This window comes from Heterodontus francisci, chromosome 29 (assembly GCF_036365525.1).
Source record: "Heterodontus francisci isolate sHetFra1 chromosome 29, sHetFra1.hap1, whole genome shotgun sequence".
Lineage (NCBI taxonomy): Eukaryota > Metazoa > Chordata > Chondrichthyes > Heterodontiformes > Heterodontidae > Heterodontus > Heterodontus francisci.
In genome coordinates this window covers 43,115,794-43,131,521 of record NC_090399.1, presented here as the reverse complement: position 1 = coordinate 43,131,521, position 15,728 = coordinate 43,115,794, and the positions used below count along the sequence as shown (strand labels likewise).

The following is a 15,728-nucleotide window of genomic DNA, read 5'->3' as shown; positions in this document are numbered from 1 at the left end:
TAAAATTGTGTTTACTTGACCTTTTGTTCCCGTGTCCTGCTCTCTCTCTCCCCATGTCCCACTCTCTCTCTCCCCGTGTCCCGCTCTCTCTCTCACCGTGTCCCACTCTCTCTCTCCCCGTGTCCCGCTATCTCTCTCTCCCCATGACCTGCTCTCTCTCTCCACCCCCTTGTCCTGTTTATTCTCTCTCACTCGCCTGTGACCATCTCCTCCTCCCTCTCCCCGTGTCTCGCTCTCTCTCCCCATGTCCCGCGCTCTCCCTATGCCCTGCTCGCCACTCCCCATGTTTCACAATCTCTCTCTGCCCGTGTCCCGCTCTCGCTCTCTCCCCATGACCTACTCTCTCTCTACCCCCTTGTCCTGTTTTCTCTCCCGATCGCCTATTACCATCTTCCCCTCTCTCCCCGTTTTGCACTCTTTCTCTCTCTCTCCCTCTGTGTCACCCCCTCTCTCTCCCTCGTATTCCAGTCTCTCTCTCTCTCTCTCCCGTGTCCCGATCTCTCTCTCTCCGTATACCGCTCTATCTACCCCGATGTCCCGCACTCTCTCTCTCCCTTGAGTCCTGTTCTCTCTCTCCCCCCATGTCCTGCTCTCTCTCTCCCCCCATGTCTCACTCTTTCCCACCAAAATCCCCCTACCCCCCATGTCCTAAAGGCCTGCTCAGGTCTGCAAATGAAACCCAGCCCGAGCCCGACAGAACCACATCCGACCCGGCCCGAACCGACCACCGGAAAATTATCAGATTTATTGAAGATGTTGTGCTCTCCCTTCGATGGAATCGCTCACTGTAGACTAGTGTGGAGAGTTCCCTGCCTTGACTTCCTGGCTGCCACTGTGTCTGACCCGGCCTGACCCGACCCGAGCCCGAATGCCAAACCCGGAAGAGCGACCCGACCCGAAACCGACACATGCCGTCGGGTCCCTTCGGGTTCGGGTCAGGTAGCCATGCTCTGCCATGGCCCACTGTCTCTCCCTCTACCCTCATTACCCACTCTCTCTCCCCTTGTCACATCCTCTCTCTCTCCCCCCGTGTCCTGCCCTCTCTCTCTCCCCCTGCAGCCCCCCCCCGTGTCCTGTGTTCTCTCTCATCTCTCTCCCTCCGTGTCCCGCTCGAACTCTCTCCCCCCGTGTCCTGCCCTCTCTCTCTCCCCCTGCAGCCCCCCCCCCCCGTGTCCTGTGTTTTCTCTCATCTCTCTCCCTCCGTGTCCCGCTCGAACTCTCTCCCCCCGTGTCCTGTTCTCTTTCTTCAAACCATGTCTTGCTCTCTCCCTTACCCCCATGTCCTGTTCTCTCTCTCACCCACGTGTCCAGCAATCTCTCTCCCCGCCGTGTCCTGCTCTCTCTCTCTCCCCCCACCCGTATCCTGCTCTCTGCTCCCCACCCCCCATGTCCTGCTCTCTGCGCTCCCCCTCCTTGTCCTGCTCCCTACCCCCACCCTGTGTCCTACTACCTGCTCTCCCCGCCCCCCGTGTCCTGCTCCCTCCTCTCCACCATCCCCCCCCCCCACCATGTCCTACTCCCTGCTCTCCACCACCCCCGCCCCCCCACCGTGTCCTACTCCCTGCTCTCCACCACCCCCCCCCCCCACCGTGTCCTACTCCCTGCTCTCCACCACCCCCCCCCCACCGTGTCCTACTCCCTGCTCTCCACCCACCCCCCCGTGTCCTGCTGCCTGCTCCCCCCCACCCGTGTCCTGCTCCCTGCTTTCCGCCCCCCCACCGTGTCCTGCTCCCTGCTCCCCCCCACCCGTGTCCTGCTCCCTGCTTTCCGCCGTCCCACCGTGTCCTGCTCTCTGCTCCCCCCGCCCCGTGTCCTGCTCCCTGCTCCCCCCAACCCGTGTCCTGCTCCCTGCTCTCCACCCCCCGCCCCGTTTCCTGCTCCCTGCTCCCCGCCCCGTGTCCTACTCCCTGCTCTCCATCCCCCCCCGTGTCCTGCTCCCTGCTCCCCCCAACCCGTGTCCTGCTCCCTGCTCTCCACCCCCCGCCCCGTTTCCTGCTCCCTGCTCCCCGCCCCGTGTCCTACTCCCTGCTCTCCATCCCCCCCCGTTTCCTGCTCCCTGCTCCCCCGCCACCCGTGTCCTGCTCCCTGCTCTCCACCCCCCCCACGTCCTGCTCCCTGCTCCCCACCGTGTCCTGCTCCCTGCTCTCCCTCCCCCCCATGTCCTGTTCCCTGCTCCCCCCCCGTGTCCTGCTCCCTGCTCCCCCCCCCAGTGTCCTGCTCCCTGCACTCCCCCGCCCCCACCGTGTCCGGCACCCTGCTCCTCCCCCCCACCATGTCCTGCTCCCTGCTCCCCAGCCACCCGTGTCCTGCTCCCTGCTCTCCACCCCCCCCACGTCCTGCTCCCTGCTCCCCACCGTGTCCTGCTCCCTGCTCTCCCTCCCCCCCATGTCCTGCTCCCTGCTCCCCCCCCCGTGTCCGGCTCCCTGCTACCCCCCCCACCGTCAGTGTCCTGCTCCCTGCTCTCCCCCCGCCCCCCGTGTCCTGCTCCCTGCTCCCCACCCCCCGTGTCCTGCTCCCTGCTCCCCACCACCCCGTGTACTGCTCCCTGCTCTCCCCCACCCATGTCCTGCTCCCTGCTCTCCCCCGCCCCGTGTCCTGCTCTCTGCTCACCCCCCCAGTGTCCTGCTCTCTGCTCCCCCCGCCCCGTGTCCTGCTCTCTGCTCCCCGCCCCCGTGTCCTGCTCTCTGCTCCCCCCGCCCCATGTCCTGCTGTCTGCTCTCCCCCCCCATCGTGTCCTGCTCTCTGCTCCCCCCGCCCCGTGTCCTGCTCTCTGCTCTCCCCCACCCATGACCTGCTCCCCCCCCGCCGTGTCCTGCTCCATGCTCTCCTTCCGTGTCCCGCTCTCTCCCCTCATGTCCCGCTCTTTACCCCCCCCCCCACCGTGTCCTGCTCTCTCTCCCCTCCGTGTCCCGCTCTCTCTCTCCCCCCGTGTCCCGCTCTCTCTCCCCCCCCGTGTCCCGCTCTCTCTCTCCCACCCCGTGTCCCGCTCTCTCCCCTCGTGTCCCGCTCTCTCTCTCCCCCCGTGTCCCGCTCTCTCCTCCCCCGTGTCCCGCACGCTCCCCTCATGTCCCGCGCTCTCTCCCCTCCGTGTCCCGCTCTCTCTCCCCTCGTGTCCCGCTCTCTCTCCCCCAGTGTCCCGCTCTCTCCTCCCCCGTGTCCCGCTCTCTCCCCTCATGTCCCGCTCTCTCCCCCCCCCCATGTCCCGCTCTCTCTCTCCCCCCGTGTCCCGCTCTCTCCCCCCCGTGTCCCGCTCTCTCCCCTCGTGTCCCGCTCTCTCTCCCCTCCCTGTCCCGCTCTCTCCCCTCATGACCCGCTCTCTCTCCCCTCCGTGTCCCGCTCTCTCTCCCCCCGTGTCCCGCTCTCTCCCCCCCCATGTCCCCCTCTCTCCCCCCCCGTGTCCCGCTCTCTCCCCTCATGTCCCGCTCTCTCTCCCCTCCGTGTCCCGCTCTCTCTCCCCTCGTGTCCCGCTCTCTCTCTCCCCCCGTGTCCCGCTCTCTCCCCCCCCGTGTCCCGCTCTCTCTCCCCCCCCGTGTCCCGCTCTCTCCCCTCATGTCCCGCTCTCTCCCCCCTCCCATGTCCCGCTCTCTCCCCTCATGTCCCGCTCTCTCCCCCCTCCCGTGTCCCGCTCTCTCCCCTCCATGTCCCGCTCTCTCTCCCCCCGTGCCCCACTCTCTCCCCTCCGTGTCCCGCTCTCTCTCCCCTCCGTGTCCCGCTCTCTCCCCTCATGTCCCGCTCTCTCCTCCCCCGTGTCCCGCTCTCTCTCTCCCCCCGTGTCCCGCTCTCTCTCCCCCCGTTTCCCTCTCTCTCCCCCCGTGTCCCACTCTCTCCCTCACTGTGTCACGCTCTCTCTCCCCCCCATGTTCCGCTCTCTCTCCCCGTGTCCCGCTCTCTCTCCCCCCATGTCCCGCACCTCTCCCCCCCATGTCCTGCTCTCTCTCCCTGTGTCCCGCTCTCTCTCCCCCCATGTCCCGCTCTCTCTCCCCCCATGTCCCGCTCTCTCTCCCCCCCATGTCCTGCTCTCTCCCCCCGTGTCCTGCTCTCTCTGCCCCCCTCCGTGTCCCGCTCTCTCTCCCCTGTGTCCTGCTGTCTCTCCCCGTGTACCGCTCTCTCTCCCCCGTGTCCTGCTCTCTCTCCCCCCCCATGTCCCGCTCTCTCTCTCCCCGTGTCCCGCTCTCTCTCCCCCTGTGTCCTGCTCTCCCTCCACCCCCCCGTGTACCACTCTCTCTCTCCCCCTGTGTCCTGCTCTCCCTCCACCCCACGTGTTCTGCTCCCTCTGCCCCTGTGTCCTGCTCTCTCACCCCCCGTGTCCCGCTCTCTCTCCCCCCATGTCCTGCTCTCTCTGCCCCCGTGTCCCGCTCTCTCTCCCCCCGTGTCCCACTCTCTCTCTCCCCCCGTGTCCTGCTCTCTCTCCTCCTGTGTCCTGCTCTCTCTGCCCCCGTGTCCCGCTCTCTCTCCCCCCATTTCCTGCTCTCTCTGCCCCTGTGTCCTGCTCTCTCTCCCTCCGTGACCCGCTCGAACTCTCTCCCCCCGTGTCCTATTCTCTCTCTTCACACCATGTCTTGCTCTCTCCCTTACCCCCATGTCCTGTTCTCTCTCTCACCCACGTGTCCAGCAATCTCTCTCCCCGCCGTGTCCTGCTCTCTCTCTCTCCCCCCACCCGTATCCTGCTCTCTGCTCCCCACCCCTCATGTCCTGCTCTCTGCTCTCCCCCTCCTTGTCCTGCTCCCTGCTCTCCACCCCCACCCTGTGTCCTACTACCTGCTCTCCCCGCCCCCCGTGTCCTGCTCCCTGCTCTCCACCATCCCCCCCCCACCGTGTCCTACTCCCTCCTCTCCACCACCCCCCCCCCCACCGTGTCCTACTCCCTGCTCTCCACCCCCCCCCCCACCGTGTCCTACTCCCTGCTCTCCACCACCCCCCCCACCGTGTCCTACGTCCTGCTCTTCACCCACCCCCCAGTGTCCTGCTCCCTGCTCCCCCCCACCCGTGTCCTGCTCCCTGCTTTCCGCCCCCCCACCGTGTCCTGCTCCCTGCTCCCCCCACCGTGTCCTACTCCCTGCTCTCCACCCACCCCACCCGTGTCCTGCTCCCTGCTCCCCCCCACCCGTGTCCTGCTCCCTGCTTTCCGCCGTCCCACCGTGTCCTGCTCTCTGCTCCCCCCGCCCCGTGTCCTGCTCCCTGCTCCCCCCAACCCGTGTCCTGCTCCCTGCTCTCCACCCCCCGCCCCGTTTCCTGCTCCCTGCTCCCCGCCCCGTGTCCTACTCCCTGCTCTCCATCCCCCCCCGTTTCCTGCTCCCTGCTCCCCCGTCACCCGTGTCCTGCTCCCTGCTCTCCCCCACCCCCCTGCGTCCTGCTCCCTGCTCCCCCCACGTGTCCTGCTCCCTGCTCTCCCTCCCCCCCATGTCCTGCTCCCTGCTCCCCCCCCGTGTCCTGCTCCCTGCTACCCCCCCAGTGTCCTGCTCCCTGCTCTCCCCCGCCCCCACCGTGTCCGGCTCCCTGCTCCTCCCCCCCCATGTCCTGCTGCCTGCTCCCCGCCCCCCGTGTCCTGCTCCCTGCTCCCCAACCCCCGTGTCCTGCTCCCTGCTCCCCCCCACCCCGTGTCCTGCTCCCTGCTCTCCCCCACCCATGTCCTGCTCCCTGCTCTCCCCCGCCCCGTGTCCATCTCTCTGCCCCCCGCCCCCGTGTCCTGCTCTCTGCTCCCCCCGCCCCATGTCCTGCACTCTGCTCTCCCCCACCCCGTGTCCTGCTCTCTGCTCTCCCCCCCCACCGTGTCCTGCTCTCTGCTCCCCCCGCCCCGTGTCCTGCTCTCTGCTCTCCCCCACCCATGTCCTGCTTCCGGCTCCCCCCCCCGCCGTGTCCTGCTCCATGCTCTCCTTCCGTGTCCCGCTCTCTCCCCTCATGTCCCGCTCTCTCCCCCCTCCGTGTCCTGCTCTCTCTCCCCTCCGTGTCCCGCTCTCTCTCCCCTCCGTGTCCCGCTCTCTCTCCCCTCGTGTCCCGCTCTCTCTCTCCCCCCGTGTCCCGCTCTCTCCTCCCCCGTGTCCGGCACGCTCCCCTCATGTCCCGCTCTCTCTCCCCTCCGTGTCCTGCTCCCTGCTCCCCCCCACCCCGTGTCCTGCTCCCTGCTCTCCCCCACCCATGTCCTGCTCCCTGCTCTCCCCCGCCCCGTGTCCATCTCTCTGCCCCCCGCCCCCGTGTCCTGCTCTCTGCTCCCCCCGCCCCATGTCCTGCACTCTGCTCTCCCCCACCCCGTGTCCTGCTCTCTGCTCTCCCCCCCCACCGTGTCCTGCTCTCTGCTCCCCCCGCCCCGTGTCCTGCTCTCTGCTCTCCCCCACCCATGTCCTGCTTCCGGCTCCCCCCCCGCCGTGTCCTGCTCCATGCTCTCCTTCCGTGTCCCGCTCTCTCCCCTCATGTCCCGCTCTCTCCCCCCTCCGTGTCCTGCTCTCTCTCCCCTCCGTGTCCCGCTCTCTCTCCCCTCCGTGTCCCGCTCTCTCTCCCCTCGTGTCCCGCTCTCTCTCTCCCCCCGTGTCCCGCTCTCTCCTCCCCCGTGTCCGGCACGCTCCCCTCATGTCCCGCTCTCTCTCCCCTCCGTGTCCCGCTCTCTCTCCCCTCGTGTCCTGCTCTCTCTCCCCCCGTGTCCCGCTCTCTCCTCCCCCGTGTCCCGCTCTCTCCCCTCATGTCCCGCTCTCTCTCCCCTCCGTGTCCCGCTCTCTCTCCCCTCGTGTCCCGCTCTCTCCCCCCCCGTGTCCCGCTCTCTGCCCCCCCATGTCCCGCTTTCTCTCCCCTCCGTGTCCCGCTCTCTCCACTCATGTCCCGCTCTCTCTCCCCTCCCTGTCCCGCTCTCTCCCCTCATGTCCCGCTCTCTCTCCCCTCCGTGTCCCGCTCTCACTCCCCTCCGTGTCCCGCTCTCTCCCCTCATGTCCCGCTCTCTCTCCCCTCCGTGTCCCGCTCTCTCCACTCATGTCCCGCTCTCTCTCCCCTCCGTGTCCCGCTCTCACTCCCCTCCGTGTCCCGCTCTCTCCCCTCATGTCCCGCTCTCTCCCCCCTCCGTGTCCCGCTCCCTCCCCTCATGTCCCGCTCTCTCTCCCCCCGTGCCCCACTCTCTCCCCTCGTGTCCCGCTCTCTCTCCCCTCCGTGTCCCGCTCTCTCTCCCCTCCGTGTCCCGCTCTCTCCTCCCCCGTGTGCCGCTCTCTCTCTCCCACCGTGTCCCGCTCTCTCTCCCCCCCCCGTGTCCCGCTCTCTCCCCCCCCCCGTGTCCCGCTCTCTCCCCCCGTGTCCAACTCTCTCCCTCACCGTGTCACGCTCTCTCTCCCCCCCATGTCCCGCTCTCCCTCCCCCCCATGTCCCGCTCTCTCTCCCCCCGTGTCCTGCTCTCTCTGCCCCCCTCCGTGTCCCGCTCTCTCTCCCCCTGTGTCCTGCTCTCTCTCCCCGTGTACCGCTCTCTCTCCCCCCGTGTCCTGCTCTCTCTCCCCCCCCCGTGTCCCGCTCTCTCTCCCCCCGTTTCCCGCGCTCTCTCCCCCCCGTGTCCCGCTCTCTCCCCTCATGTCCCGCTCTCTCTCCCCCTGTGTCCTGCTCTCTCCCCCCACCACCGTGTCCCGCTCTCTCCCCTCTTGTCCCGCTCTCTCCCCCACCGTGTCCCGCTCTCTCTCCCCCTGTATCCCGCTCTCTCTCTCCCCATGTCCCGCTCTCTCTCCCCCCGTGTCCTGCTCTCTCTGCCCCACTCCGTGTCCCGCTCTCTCTCCCCGTGTCCTGCTCCCCCTCCACCCCCTGTGTACCACTCTCTCTCTCCCACTGTGTCCTGCTCTCCCTCCACCCCCCGTGTTCCGCTCTCTCTGCCCCGTGTCCCGCTCACTCTCCCCCCATGTCCTGCTCTCTCTGCCCCCGTGTCCCGCTCTCTCTCCCCCCGTGTCCCACTCTCTCTCTGCCCTCGTGTCCCGCTGTCTCTCTCCCCCCGTGTCCCGCTCTCTCTCTCCCCGTGTCCCACTCTCTCTCCGCCCTAGTCCTGCTCTCTCTCCCCCCGTGTCCCACTTTCTCTCCCCCCGTGTCCTGCTCTCTCTGCCCCTGTGTCCCACTCTCTCTGCCCCCGTTGTCCCACTCTCTCTCCCCCCTAGTCCCGCTCTCTCTCCCCCCGTGTCCCACTCTCTCTCCCTCCGTGTCCTGCTCTCTCTCCTCCTGTGTCCTGCTCTCTCTGCCGCCGTGTCCCGCTCTCTCCCCCCATGTCCTGCTCTCTCTCCCCGTGTCCTGCTCTCTCTGCCCCCCTCCGTGTCCCGCTCTCTCTCCCCCTGTGTCCTGCTCTCCCTCCACCCCCCGTGTTCCGCTCTCTCTCCCCCCGTGTCCTGCTCCCTCTGCCCCACTCCGTGTCCCGCTTTTTCTCCCCGTGTCCTGCTCTCCCTCCACCCCCCGTGTCCGACTCTCTCTCTGCCCCTGTGTCCTGCTCTCTCACACCCGTGTCCCGCTCTCTCTGCCCCCATGTCCTGCTCTTTCTGCACCCGTGTCCCACTCTCTCTCCCCCCTAGTCCTGCTCTCTCTCCCCCCGTGTCCCACTCTCTCTCCCCCCTAGTCCTGCTCTCTCTCCCCCATAGTCCTGCTCTCTCTCCCCCCGTGTCACACTCTCTCTCTCCCGTGTCCTGCTCTCTCTGCCCCCGTGTCCCGCTCTCTCTGCCCCCATCCGTGACCCGCTCTCTCTCCCCCTGTGTCCTGCTCTCCCTCCACCCCCCGTGTTCCGCTCTCTCTCCCCCCGTGTCCTGCTCCCTCTGCCCCACTCCGTGTCCCGCTTTTTCTCCCCGTGTCCTGCTCTCCCTCCACCCCCCGTGTCCGACTCTCTCTCTGCCCCTGTGTCCTGCTCTCTCACACCCGTGTCCCGCTCTCTCTGCCCCCATGTCCTGCTCTTTCTGCACCCGTGTCCCACTCTCTCTCCCCCCTAGTCCTGCTCTCTCTCCCCCCGTGTCCCACTCTCTCTCCCCCCTAGTCCTGCTCTCTCTCCCCCCTAGTCCTGCTCTCTCTCCCGCTGTGTCCCGCTCTCTCTCCCCCCGTGTCACACTCTCTCTCTCCCGTGTCCTGCTCTCTCTCCCCCCGTGTCACACTCTCTCTCTCCCGTGTCCTGCTCTCTCTCCCCCCTAGTCCTGCTCTCTCTCCCCCTGTGTCCCGCTCTCTCTCCCCCCGTGTCACACTCTCTTCCTCCTGTGTCCTGCTCTCTCTCCACCCCCCGTGTCCCGCTCTCTCTCCCCCCATGTCCTGCTCTCTCTGCCCCCGTGTCCCGCTCTCTCCCCCCCATTGTCCCACTCTCTCTCTTCCCCCTTTTTCCGCTCTCTCTCCCCCATTGTCCCACTCTCTCTCTTCCCCCTTTTTCCGCTCTCTCACCCCCCGTGTCCCGCTCTCTCTCCCCCCATGTCCTGCTCTTTCTGCCCCCGTGTGCCACTCTCTCTCCCCCCTAGTCCTGCTCTCTCTCCCCCCGTGTCACACTCTCTCTCTCCCGTGTCCTGCTCTCTCTCCACCCCCCGTGTCCCGCTCTCTCTCCCCCCATGTCCTGCTATCTCTCCCCCCGTGTCCCGCTCTCTCTCTCCCCCCGTGTCCCGCTCTCTCCCCCCCAGTGTCCCGCTCTCTCTCCCCCCATGTCCTGCTCTCTCTGCCCCCGTGTCCCGCTCTCTCTCTCCCCTCCGTGTCCCTCTTTCTCTCTCCCCCCGTGTCCCGCTCTCTCCCCCCCAGTGTCCCGCTCTCTCTCCCCCCATGTCCTGCTCTCTCTGCCCCCGTGTCCCGGTCTCTCCCCACCGTGTCCCGCTCTCTCTCCCCCCGTGTCCCGCTCTCTCTCTCCCCTCCGTGTCCCTCTTTCTCTCTCCCCCCGTGTCCCGCTCTCTCCCCCGCCAGTGTCCCGCTCTCTCTCCCCCCGTGTCCCGCTCTCTCCCCCCCCAGTGTCCCGCTCTCTCTCCCCCCGTGTCCCGCTCTCGCCCCCCCGTGTCCCGCTCTCTCTCCCCCCGTGTCCCGCTCTCTCTCCCCCCCGTGTCCCGCTCTTTCTCCCCCTGTGTCCTGCTCTCCCTCCACCCCCCGTGTTCCGCTCTCTCTCCCCCCGTGTCCTGCTCCCTCTGCCCCACTCCGTGTCCCGCTCTTTCTCCCCGTGTCCTGCTCTCCCTCCACCCCCCGTGTCCGACTCTCTCTCTGCCCGTGTCCTGCTCTCTCACCCCCCGTGTCCTGCTCTCTCACCCCCCGTGTCCCGCTCTCTCTCCCCCCATGTCCTGCTCTCTCTCCCCCCGTGTCCCACTCTCTCTGCCCCCGTGTCCCACTCTCTCTCCCCCCGAGTACTGCTCTCTCTCCCCCCGTGTCCCACTCTCTCTCCCCCCTAGTCCTGCTCTCTCTCCCCCCGTGTCCCACTCTCTCTCCCCCGTGTCCTGCTCTCTCTGCCCCTGTGTCCCACTCTCTCTCCCCCTGTGTCCCGCTCTCTCTCCCCCCGTGTCCCACTCTCTCTCCTCCCGTGTCCTGCTCTCTCTGCCCCCCTCCGTTTCCCGCTCTCCCCCCCATGTCCTGCTCTCTCCCCCCGTGTCCTGCTCTCTCTCTCCCCCCGTGTCCCGCTCTCTCTCTCCCCCTGTGTCCCGCTCTCTCCCCCCCGTGTCCCGCTCTCTCTCCCCCCGTGTCCCGCTCTCTCTCTCCCGTTTCCCGCTCTCTCTCCCCCCCGTGTCCCGCTCTCTCCCCTCATGTCCCGCTCTCTCCCCCCGTGTCCCACTCTCTCTCCCCCCGTGTCCCGCTCTCTCTCCCCCCGTGTCCCGCTCTCTCCCGTCATGTCCCGCTCTCTCCCCCCGTGTCCCGCTCTCTCTCCCCCCGTGTCCCGCTCTCTCCCGTCATGTCCCGCTCTCTCCCCCCCACCCCGTGTCTCGCTCTCTCCCCTCATGTCCCGCTCTCTCCCCCCGTGTCCCACTCTCTCCCCCACCGTCCCGCTCTCTCTCCCCCTGTATCCCGCTTTCTCTCTCCCTGTGTCCCGCTCTCTCTCCCCCCATGTCCTGCTCTCTCTGCCCCCCTCCGTGTCCCGCTCTCTCTCCCCCTGTGTCCTGCTCTCTCTCCCCCTGTGTCCTGCTCTCTCTCCCCCCGTGTCCTGCTCTCTCCCCCCCAACCCCGTGTCCCACTCACTCCCCCACGGTGTCCCGCTCTCTCTCCCCCTGTATCCCGCTCTCTCTCCCCGTGTCCCGCTCTCTCTCCCCCCGTATCCTGCTCCCCCTCCACCCCCCCGTGTCCCACTCTCTCTCTGCCCCCGTGTCCTGCTCCCTCTCCACCCCCCGTGTCCCACTCTCTCTCTCCCCGTGTCCTGCTCTCCCTCCACCCCGCGTGTTCCGCTCTCTCTCCCCCCGTATCCTGCTCCCCCTCCACCCCCCCGTGTCCCACTCTCTCTCTCCCCCCGTGTCCTGCTCCCCCTCCAACCCCTGTGTCCCACTCTCTCTCAGCCCGTGTCCTGCTCTCCCTCCACCCCCCATGTTCCGCTCTCTCTCTCCCCGTGTCCTGCTCCCCCTCCACCCCCCGTGTCCCACTCTGTCTCTCCCCCCGTGTCCTGCTCCCCCTCCACCCCCCGTGTCCTGCTCCCCCTCCACCCCCCGTGTCCCACTCTCTCTCAGTCCCTGTGTCCTGCTCTCCCTCCACCCCCCATGTTCCGCTCTCTCTCTCCGTGTCCTGCTCCCCCTCCACCCCCCGTGTCCCACTCTCTCTCAGCCCCTGTGTCCTGCTCCCCCTCCACCCCCCGTGTCCCACTCTCTCTCTGCCCCTGTGTCCTGCTCTCCCTCCATCCCCCATGTTCCGCTCTCTCTCTCCCCCCGTGTCCTGCTCCCCCTCCACCCCCCGTGTCCCACTCTCTCTCAGCCCCTGTGTCCTGCTCTCCCTCCACCCCCCGTGTCCCACTCTCTCTCAGTCCCTGTGTCCTGCTCTCCCTCCACCCCCCATGTTCCGCTCTCTCTCTCCGTGTCCTGCTCCCCCTCCACCCCCCGTGTCCCACTCTCTCTCAGCCCCTGTGTCCTGCTCCCCCTCCACCCCCCGTGTCCCACTCTCTCTCTGCCCCTGTGTCCTGCTCTCCCTCCATCCCCCATGTTCCGCTCTCTCTCTCCCCCCGTGTCCTGCTCCCCCTCCACCCCCCGTGTCCCACTCTCTCTCTCCCCCCGTGTCCTGCTCCCCCTCCACCCCCCGTGTCCCACTCTCTCTCAGCCCCTGTGTCCTGCTCCCCCTCCACCCCCCGTGTCCCACTCTCTCTCTGCCCCTGTGTCCTGCTCTCCCTCCATCCCCCATGTTCCGCTCTCTCTCTCCCCCCGTGTCCTGCTCCCCCTCCACCCCCCATGTCCCACTCTCTCTCTCCCCCCGTGTCCTGCTCCCCCTCCACCCCCCGTGTCCCACTCTCTCTCAGCCCCTGTGTCCTGCTCCTCCTCCACCCCCCGTGTCCCACTCTCTCTCAGCCCCTGTGTCCTGCTCCCCCTCCACCCCCCGTGTCCCACTCTCTCTCAGCCCCTGTGTCCTGCTCCCCCTCCACCCCCCGTGTCCCACTCTCTCTCTCCCCCCGTGTCCTGCTCTCCCTCCATCCCCCATGTTCCGCTCTCTCTCTCCCCCCAGTGTCCTGCTCTCTCTCTCCCCCCGTCTCCCACGCTTGCTCTCCCCACCACCACCACCTGCTCTTTCTCTTGCTCTGTCTCTCTGTCCCCCATCACTGTCTTCAATCTGTATCCTGCTCCAAGTAGAGAGAGCTGTTTAACAAAGTAATTCATGTCAACGCTACTTCATCGGACACGTCATCAGGATGCGCCGCGGTGCGCACATGCGCAGACGGTCTCATGCCCCCTGCGCATGCGCAGATGACGTCATCGCGTTATTTCGTCTTCCTCGCCGATGCGCCAGTTTGGCCTCTGCGCATGCGTCAAAGCTTCGGCGCGACTTTTTGAAAGTGGAAGGAGGGGAGGTTCCGTCGGGCATTTTCTCTGAATTATTTATTTGTTTTGGAGACTTGCTTCATTTTTATTTGACACAGGAGATTGTTCCAAGGTAAGTTGCTCTGCCTTTGTAAGTTGCTCTGAAAACATTTCCATTGTCTGGGCCACCGCATGTTCTCCAGTCCCTGTTGTGAGTTGCTCTGAAAACATTCCCATTGTCTGGGCCACCGCATGTTCTCCAGTCCCTGTTGTGAGTTGCTCTGAAAACATTTCCATTGTCTGGGCCACCGCATGTTCTCCAGTCCCTGTTGTGAGTTGCTCTGAAAACATTTCCATTGTCTGGGCCACCGCATGTTCTCCAGTCCCTGTTGTGAGTTGCTCTGAAAACATTTCCATTGGCTGGGCCACTGCATGTTCTCCAGTCCCTGTTGTGAGTTGCTCTGAAAACATTTCCATTGTCTGGGCCACCGCATGTTCTCCAGTCCCTGTTGTGAGTTGCTCTGAAAACATTTCCATTGTCTGGGCCACCGCATGTTCTCCAGTCCCTGTTGTGAGTTGCTCTGAAAACATTTCCATTGTCTGGGCCACCGCATGTTCTCCAGTCCCTGTTGTGAGTTGCTCTGAAAACATTTCCATTGTCTGGGCCACCGCATGTAGCAGGATGAAGGCACAGTGACTGTGATTTCTGGCGCCAAACAGTACACACTGCAGATACATGATGGCCAGGCTACCTGCAGCTGCATCTTCTCCATTCAGACTTTGTTGCCCTGCAAACATGCTGTTGTTGTGCAGAGGCATCTGGGTCTGCCTTTGGACAGGCTCGCCCCCAATTGTCGCTGGCGTGCATCTCAGACACCAACGACGACAGGCATGGCTGCTGCCATTGTGATTACAGAGGAACAGCCAAGGCCCCTCAGCCACAATGAAAAATACCGCTTGCTTTCAGATCAATTGTACCAGCTACAACAGGCCATTCTGCAGAGTGGAACGGCAGCATTCATGAGGAGACTGGACTGGCTGCGGCAACAGACTCTCCGCTGGCAGCAAGGACTGGCTGATGAGATGGAACCATTTACTATGCCCAACAATTGCCCGGAAGCACCTTCGGATGGAGGTGGCCGCGCGCTGGACATCAGTCACGTGTCACAAACCCTGGATCCTGAGCGTCTCACCCCCTGGCCTAATGATCTGATGGACCATACATATGCCTGCCTGTTCAAATCTCCACTTCCCCCACCTGCGGTACCCTCTCCTTGCTGCTCAGTTACACAGACACCTGCTCCTACACCCATCAGGGCAGTGCTCATGGACACACAGTTACCTGCTCCTACACCCATCAGGGCAGTGCTCATGGACACACAGTTACCTGCTCCTACACCCATCAGGGCAGTGCTCATGGACACACAGTTACCTGCTCCTACACCCATCAGAGCAGTGCACATGGACACACAGCCACCTGTTTCCCCATCCGACGTTGAAACAACCATGCAGAGCCTTGTGAGACTCCGCAATTGCCAGCTGCTGCCTGTCAAGCAGAGAGGGCGTCCAAAGGGGTCAAGCACTTGGGGAACATTCAGCAAGAAGAGACTGAGCACTAAAAGAAACAAGCATGCCGTGTCCAGTGGTAGCAGAAATGTGAATGCTCTTGCTGTGAACACAACTGGTGATAGTAGTAGGCAGGATTAAATGGGAATGGATGGAAAGACGCACGAGTAACATAACCACTAGCAGGGAACAGCTGGGCTAAATGGCCAGCTTTATGTTCATAGCCCAAAAGAAATGTGCTTCTTTTCCAGCATCCTCACATCATTCATGTTTTCCCTGAGAGCAGCATTGAACCATCACGAGATAGGGGCAGTAACATCATCCTGCCTCCGACAGCTGAGGTGGGTACTAAGTGATTCATTGACGGTGTTATCAGTACATGCCTTTACCGCAGAACACAAAGCATTCTCAACAGTAATTTCATTGGAGGGAGGGAAGCTCTGACACTGATGTTCTTTCCTTATTTCCTTTCATGTAAAACGTGCCCTTGAGAAAACAATCCTTGACACTTAAGGACGACATTCAAGCAAAGGAGGCAGTGCAGGAGATGACGCAAGGATGTGCTGATTCCTTCATCTGAGGTGGGTAATAAGTGCTTCATTGGCGACGTTATCAATTGGTGCCTTCACTGCAGAACTTAAAAAGGTGTGCACAACAGTAATTTCAGTGGATGGAGGGAGGCAAGCTCTGACTCTGATTTGCTTTATTTCTTTTCATGTAAAACATGCCGTCGAGAAAACAATCCTCGAGACTTACGGTCAGCATTCAAGCAACGAAGACAACTAGATCATGCTGCGGAGCTCATCACGATGTGGAAAGGAACATTGCATTTATGGATGAATTGGGAATGCACATTGGGATGCGTTTGGGGAACATTCACCAAGAATAGACTGAGCTCAGACTCTTGTGACTTTGCCTTCTTCACATGGACAATACAGTAGTGGAATAGAGAGCCAAGCGTTTATTCACCACAAGGCTCTCCAGGAACAATCTCTTTAGCTGTGCATAGCAGAGACTCGGCCTGTCTGTCTAACGGGAATGCTGGACACAACACTCATGTATCCATGCACAGCAGTTCCTTGGATACTTAATGAACTTAATAAAACTTTTCAATAATTAAACCCAGAATTGTTGAGGTTTTGTTTTGCATGTTATTTCCCCGACTTTGCAACTGCACTTCAGATATTCAACTATGGTGGGGGGGTAGAGGGAGGGGTGGGTGAAGAGAGGGAGGGGTGGGTGAAGAGAGGGAGGGGTGGTGAAGAGGGGGAGGGGTGGGGAGAGCAGGGAGGGGTGGGG

At 64.2% G+C, this 15,728-nt stretch overlaps 1 pseudogene; it reads right to left on the bottom strand.

Annotated features, from left to right (window-relative positions):
- Positions 1 to 15,728, bottom strand: part of LOC137345807 (zinc-binding protein A33-like) — a 213,515-nt pseudogene that overhangs the window by 30,100 nt on the left and 167,687 nt on the right.